We start from the raw sequence: 7,973 nt of genomic DNA, 5'->3' as shown, positions 1-7,973 counted from the left end.
TGTACCCCCTCATCTGATGGCTTCATACATGCATGTACTCCGGTCTCTTATGCTTTAGGCAGCTTTACACATTACAGATCCAATACATGGACAAGGCATATGTCGTATTGCTTCATCTCACACCTACATACAGCATTGGAATGCAATGAGAATCACATAGGACAGGATGTATTTTGGAGCTCTGCACCACATCACAAGGCGACTCAAACATCATTTTGTGATATTTGTGTTCAGTAAAGTATTAAAAAAAAGGTAAGCGTGCCATGCGCTGTGACAATGCAGGTGCTCTTTATACAAAACACAAACACCCAGTGTTATAAACGGGCCATTATGTATAAGCTACTCACTTTTGTTTTCCTTTTTGGCAGATTTCTCTCTATTTCCTGTCCCAGAGACACAGCAGGAGGAAAAGAGAGATCACTTTAAAGCAAGGGGAATCCCTTTCATTTGTCACCAGAGCAGGTTTCCCTGTTCATTTCCCTCACTTCCTGTTCTAGTGACAACTCAGAAATGTCTTGTGATTTCCTGTACTGAAGACAATGGTCACAAGGACTAATAGAAGGTGAATATACCCGTCAGGGACACAAATGGCTATAAAAACCTGCCAGGGTTCCAAGCCTTCCCTTTCTGTATAATACAGTTTGGGTTTCACATACATATCAGAGAATTGGGTGAGTGTGGAATTGTTAGGATCTCTTATTATGACAGCATTGAGGAGTTATTTTTGGGCTATGTGATGAAATCAGACCTGTGATCAGCTTCTGTTCTACACACAGATTCAGTTTGATTCCTGTAGTTTCTTCTCATCATATCCGCAATTGTTTTATTGTCATATTACGTGTAATCTAAAGTGATACATGGAAGGGATTTATCAGGATGTGTCATTAATGAAGCACACCTGGGCAGACATTCACCTAATACATTGTATATTCCACTCATCAGGTGAATAATCAGTGTGATTGTGCCAAGCTGTGATCACATCGGGTTGTGTAGAATCTCAGCACTCTATAAGCTGAATTTATAGAGAAGATGCAGCTCTGTATTTTTCAATTAGTCAATATTATTATTATAATAATAATACAAAAATATATATTTTTTATTATTGCAAGCATGTACATCCCTGAACAAGACTGAGGGGGCTGACTTATAACACTGAAGTCCATGAACCCATCGCACTCCTGACCGCTTAGCCCTAAAATAGCTGATGTGTGCTGTGGTGACCAGTGGATGGTGCCGTCACTTACACAAATGGTGAATAGCGCGTCTTTTATTGATGTAAGTGCCACGTATCGCACAAATGCAACGTTGTGCTGCTTCACGTCTATGTTCTGCTGTTTAATGTGAATGGGATAAGGAAACCCTATGGGCCTGTTCACACATACACATGTGTGTTACAACACTGAATCCAGCCTAAGTGCCTGTTCACACGATGTCCGTTTTGTGTGCTGACCTGATCCGTACGCTCCTGCACTAAAAATGTATCCCTATGTGTTTTATGGGCTACAGTTCTCACGTGTGCAGTCCGTTCAGGTTACGACAGAAAAATACTGCATGTCACATTTTGTACGGTCAGGAAACGATCAGGATATGCAAACGCGTCCAAAACGCACTGCGCTGCAGCTAACATACTAACAGCCCCATTCCATCAAAAACGCGGCCAAAACGCACTGCATCAGTAGCACCGCGTCTGCTGATCCGGACCTGATCAGGACCTGAAACTCATGTGAACAGGCCCTAAAGCTGGCCATGCACCTATAGATCTGCAGACTTTCTATGGTCCGATGGAAAAAGTGGAACGGATTCCTCCATCTACGCTAAACTGTGTGGATGGAGTAATCTCCACTGAGCTTCAGTATCTTGCTAGTTGGCCCCGCTGGCTGTCAAAATACCTGAACAATGCCTGTATCCAATCAGATCGTTCAGGCATTTTGACAGCCAGCGGGCTGAGGTTAAGGTGTAGTATTTCTTTGTTATTTTCCTCCCTAGACTACAATGAGCACCTAAACCTGGCACTACAGGGGTACCCCCACATCAAGGGTTGTTTTCTTCTGCCAAGAGTTCTTCTTTAATGTGTTGGCTGCACAGGCTGCTTTCTTCTGCCAGAAGGACGTTCTAGGAATCAATAGTTTGTCGTTGTTGTCAGCAGCGTTGCTGTAGGCTCCACTATCGCCGAGCTCTCCTGTTCCTGTCTTCACACCATGTTTAATGAAGCTGCTCCCGGCTCACACACTAGCGGTCTGTGCACTTATGCATGGAATGAATTCTCAGAAGACGTGTCATCGCCGCATCCAAACAATCGGCTCACGTACAGCGGGAGTGTATAAAGCGGCTTATTCCGTGCGGAATGCGTGTGCGAGATCATGAGACGCGGGAGAAGGATGAGAGAAGTGTTGCCAGTTAACAGAGCGTAAACTTCTCACAAAGGGAATCTCTCTTAAGTGCTAAAAACCTGCGTGTTCTATCCGCCATGTCAAATCGCAGAATGTGTACTTCTGGAAACTTCTCTTTATGGAACATGGTTGCAATTTTTTTGAACATAGTTGGGTTAGAAAAGTCATTATTGGATCATGCGTGCCGGCTGAACTCCGGGATAAGCATATATTCTCTAAATACAAGAGCCCTGTGTATTCTTTAACAGGGGCCACTGGAAACAATGGGATTCCTCTGAGGATTGTAGTGCTTAGCTCGATCAGCTACAAAATATGGATGCACCAATACTGGTACTCGGTATCAGCCGATACCGAGTACTTGGGCGAGTACTCCAGAACTTACCCCCGATACTGGAACTTCCGTTCAGACCCCTATCACATTTTTTTTTTGCTATCTGAGTCCCGACAGGGAGATTTCCCCTCACTTCCTGTCCTGGCGACACAGCAGGAGGTGAAAGAAAATCTCTCCAAAGTGAGGATAAATCCCCCTTTCCAGAGTCATCAACAGAACAGGTGGAATTTATGGATATGGATCATCATCTCATTGACAAATGGGAGAGGACGACTCTCCCCGACATCAATAAACAACCATCACCTACAGCAATCATACGACCTTCTCCTCAGTCCAGTACACGCTTTGTTCACCAATACTAAGCCCTGATGGAGGGCGCCGTGAGCCTCCGAAACGTGTCGGCTTCTTAGGATACAAAATTCTTAAAATGAAACCTGGACTGCCAACGTTTCTGCTTTTGGAGGCGCTTTCCTCCTTTCATACCCAATCAGGGGTTCCAATCACTCCCTACGCCAAAGGTTACCCTTACAGTGGGGCTCCCCCCCCACCTTCCCCTCCAATCAGGAAGCTGGGTGTCCGGTAATGACACGCATCCCGGCTTCCTGATTGGCCGCGAAGCTGGCTCGATGGTGATTGGCCAGGAAGCCGGCTTAGCAGCCAATCTGATTTGAGCCGGCCAAACAGCTAGCTTGACAGCCAGCCAAGCGGGAAGCTGGACGGTGAGTCATTACCTGCCTCCCCTTCCTGGCCAATCAGCTTTGAGCCGGCCAGCCAGCTGGCTAGATGCTGATTGGCTTTGGAGCCGGCTTCCCCTCCAATCAGGAAGTTGGGTGTCAGGTAATGACCCACCTCCCAACTTCCTGATTGGCAGCAAAGGCGGCTCAAGGCTGATTGGCTTTGGAGTTGGCTTCCAGGCCAATCAGGAAGCTGGGTGGCAGGTAATGACCCGCCTCCCCGATTTTGTGATTGGCTGCGAAGCCGGCTTCCCGGCCAATTATCATTGAGCTGGTCAACAGCATGGAGTCGGCTTCCCGGGCAATCAAGAAGCCAGGCGTCGGGTAATAACACACTGCCTGGCTTCCTGATTGCCCGGGAAGCTGGCTCCCCGCTAGCGGTAGTATCGGTACTCGGTATCAGCTTTTACCGACATATAAATATCGGTACTCGATACCGAAAAAACGGTATCGGTGCATCCCTACAACAAAACATACTGACAGAGTAAATTTACATGGCAGCTTGAGCTATTGAGGTTTGTTAAGCACAGGCTTCTTTTTACCAGGTGTATAGGGAAAACATGGAATGGAGGAGAGGGATCTACATGGTAGCTAAAACAAATCCAAACTATTGTATAGTGTATGAGAAGTAGGGATGTCCCGATACCAGGCATTTTCATGATGACTTGTACTCATTTTTGGGCTGCTGTGGAGGGATCATGTGTTGGGCTGCTGTGGAGGGATCATGTGTTGGGCTGCTGTGGAGGGATCATGAGTGGGCTGCTGTGGGGGGATCTGATCACGTATACCTAATCAAGAATGGGAAGCTTACTACTCCTATTAGCTGTCATGTGGGATTATACCACAATCTTGATCTCTCCATCATAAAATTCTACATATTGGGTCATATTCATGAGGATAGAAGAGGCGGAGACATAGATAAGAGACTGTTACAAACGGAGGCACGGTGGATTTTTAAATTGAAGTCCACCGTTCCCCCCCAGATTTGAAGTGAGGTGCTCAGCTACAAGCCCTTTTTATGAGGAAATATCTCCTAGTGTTTGTTCTGGATAGACTGGTTACATTCATCAAATCTCTATGTATGGAAAGTTAATAATCAGACTGACTGTGTCAATCATACAATCAATTTACCTCAAAAAGACAATGTACAATTTTGTAAGAGATGGATGGTACCTTTTTTATGAAAATAATGTATAAGTTTGTAATGAATTGATATGTTTTCAAATAATATCACAGCTTGAGCTCAATTCAGATTGATTTTGTTAATCATGTAATATGATGTATTTCCTACAACAATGCACTGTAAACAATATTAATGGGAACTACAACTAGTTGCCAATGGTGTCCAGTTTATATGACATATTGACTATGCTGATAGCTGTATACTTTAATACAGCGTTTGTATATATGTTCTTCTTAGGTGGAGTGCCCCATTGGCTGTGGTACAGGGACCGATGTGGTGTCATGGCCTGGACCTCTGGACTCCTTTTTTCCTATATCATCTGACCACCCCCCTAGCATTGAGGTGTCCGCTCCCGCGGCATGAATCATCAAACTGTGCTGTGAGAGCCGCCCTACTCCTGTACACAAACAAGGGTGCGGTCCCTATGGACGGCTTCCCTTGTTGTCCGGGTAGGGCGTGTCCAGCGCATGCGATACCTATTCGCGCATGCGCCAGGGGGAGTCCACACCCCTGATCGGCGACCGGAACACCGGTGTCCGGTCGGTCTGATTCAGCGGTGGGGGCTATATAAGGGGAGGGGTATCGATGGGCTAACGTGGTGGAGAATGCAGTGGAGCTGTAAGCTGAGGATATTTCAGCGATCTTTTCCTAATTGAGGTACAAACCTTTCCCTCACTCTTGGGTGAGAGTTATATACAGGTTATTATTTGGTGTGGTTAGGGGAGCTTGATGTGGAGTGATTAAACAACTCTCTCATTCTTTTCAAGAGAGACTAATATTGAAGCACTTACTGGGAAGGAATGATGAATACTGTCACTATTTTTAATATATATGTAGACTGGACATTTATTGTGTATATATATATGAGAGAGAGAGAGAGAGCTTTCTACATTTGCACATTTCACAAATAGCTAGGGGCAAGCTAAAGAATAGACTTTACTCACTCACATGCACTTGAAAGATAAAACACGCTATTGATCACACACAGGGATTCCCAATAGGAATATTTGACTACCTGATTGGCTAATTCTAATAAAACAAAGGAATAATATGTATACCTTGAATCCCCAAATATATTTGTAAGGGTAGTTCTTATGTAGGGCTATGTAGGAACATTGGCCCAAGATTATATATTTTTTAGATATATCCTGTCCTCTTTACCCAACAAGTTGATCAAATAGGACTATTGCATTATTGAGCCAAGATTTTTCCTAGCACACGTCTCCTGTAAGAAGTGTCCCAGCAGAGTTGGCTGGGCTTCCATCGAGTTTCCCAGGCACTTCTCCCCATAATACCCGGAGGTCCCAGGTGTGACGAGGGACTGAGTTTGATGGTTGGGCTATCCTAACCGCATTATCATCTCGGTCCTCCCAACATCGGTCTTGTTCCAGGCACTGATTGTGCATGGTGAGTACCGGGTGTTCACTTCTGATGGGGATACCTATCTATGTGGGGAATTGCAATAGATTGCTCTAGAAGCCTTATACTGTATCCTTTTGCTCTGTGCCCTTTGTGACCATACATTAAGAGATTATTTTTATGATTTTTTTTTTATTGCTAGATCAATATACACTGGTACCCTGAAGAAGCCACCTGCGAAACGCGTCGGGACAAATCAAGTTAGACATGTATTTGGATAATGTATCAATGTTAATTATGACTATATAAACACAAGTGTATGGGCCGAGAATGTGTTCACTGGGCATATGCAAACTTGACATTCTCGGATAGCATTGTATATTCCATGAATTGGATTCAATGTTCTCTATTTATTAGTTGTATGTCCAATATATATATATATATATTTGTTTGTATACCTCCTCTAGAAACCCTTCTCCTTTAATGTATTTCTCTTACTCCACGTATTTTAGGGGGAGAGGTTAAAGCAGTGAGCCTATATTGAGGCAACCCACGTGTATTTTGAATCTTCATTTTCAGGAGGTAAGTTCCTACCAGGCCCTCTTTTCAGGTGGTTTGCCCCACTTTATTGGCCCCTGGACCATGCATATTTCATTGTGCGAATTATAAGTAGCAGAGATCCATTGAAGAGATATTTTTCACAGTTTGAAGGAATATTTGAATATGTCTGCATTATGGAGCTCATCTTGGGATGGGATGATGGTCAAGGTACACAAAGAATTGTTCTAGTCGGCAAACAAAAGAATCAGAATTGAGCACCTTTATGTTTAAATAAAAAAAACTTTTGGAAAGGAAATCCCAGTGCTATTGGCATAGGAGATTTTTTGAACGCTATATGGACGAGTATAGCCCTTGGGGCCTTCGTATTCAAATCTTCCCCAATATTAGAAATGTTGATCATGAACTTAAATCAGCCTCTGAAAATAACCTATAGAAATGTTCCATCAATATGATGGAAATTCTGGTGGGATATTACCAGAAGGAAATTCAAAGTTTATATTCCTCATCCCAATCATTATGTTCTATACCAACATTTGAGACAAAAGAAAAAGAGACACTCGCATATATAGAAAATCTGAGTAGGGAAATTGTTCAAAGGAAGGACTCTAAATTTGAGAGTGATGAATCTGTTTACTGTACGGGGCAAGCGTATAGATGGTCGCGTAAGAAAAAAACAAATAGCCATGGGAGACGTGGCTTTTCACACTCAAGGGGATTTGACGGGGAGGATTTCGTCAACTCAAACATCATCATCCTATTCACGTAGATCCTTAAAACCAAATCGAACACAGGCCCCAATGACATATAGCAATACGAAAGTAGAGGAGAGTGGCCACCAGATCGAGCGATGCGGAATAAAAGAAAAGGGGGCCCCTTGTATTGTGCTGCTCTGGGGGGGATCATGTATTGGGCTGCTCTGGGGGGATCATGTATTGGGCTGCTCTGGGGGGGATCATGCATTGTGGTCTGCAGACATCTGTATTTAGCCCTGGTGAGAAACTGCCCTAAAATCATCAGTTTGTGTTGTTTTAGAAAGAAGTCACCTGTCCCTTTAAAAAAGTATTGGTAATTGGTATCGGCAGGTACATGAGGGCAAGTTCTTGTATTTGGTCTTAGAAAAGTGGTATCGGGACATTCCTAATGAGAAGTATATTGACTTGTACTACAAATCCACAGCACATTGCCTTCAAATGGATGGTATAGAAACACAGCACTGAAGTAGAAGAGGAAATGGGGATTGGGATCCTAACAAGGGATCTCGGCCGACCTAGTGTATGACACTGCTGTTATTCATTATGTCTGTCATTATGTCTGTCATCATCATCATCTTCATCATCATAATATTGTTGGCTTGCTTGATGGGCCATTTGATGCGCGAAATGAATGGGAATAAAGAGCTGATTCGGAGACCCCCC

At 43.9% G+C, this 7,973-nt stretch overlaps 1 protein-coding gene across 2 annotated transcripts in view; it reads left to right on the top strand.

Annotated features, from left to right (window-relative positions):
* The window catches only part of PKIG (protein kinase (cAMP-dependent, catalytic) inhibitor gamma), a 78,113-nt gene that overhangs the window by 802 nt on the left and 69,338 nt on the right, over positions 1-7,973 (top strand). The gene's annotated exons all lie outside the window — the stretch shown is intronic.

This window comes from Nanorana parkeri, unplaced genomic scaffold, assembly GCF_000935625.1.
Source record: "Nanorana parkeri isolate BGI_ZX_2015 unplaced genomic scaffold, ASM93562v1 scaffold50, whole genome shotgun sequence".
Taxonomy (NCBI): domain Eukaryota; kingdom Metazoa; phylum Chordata; class Amphibia; order Anura; family Dicroglossidae; genus Nanorana; species Nanorana parkeri.
Note: the sequence above shows the minus strand (reverse complement) of the source record. Positions and strands in the feature narration are given on the sequence as shown.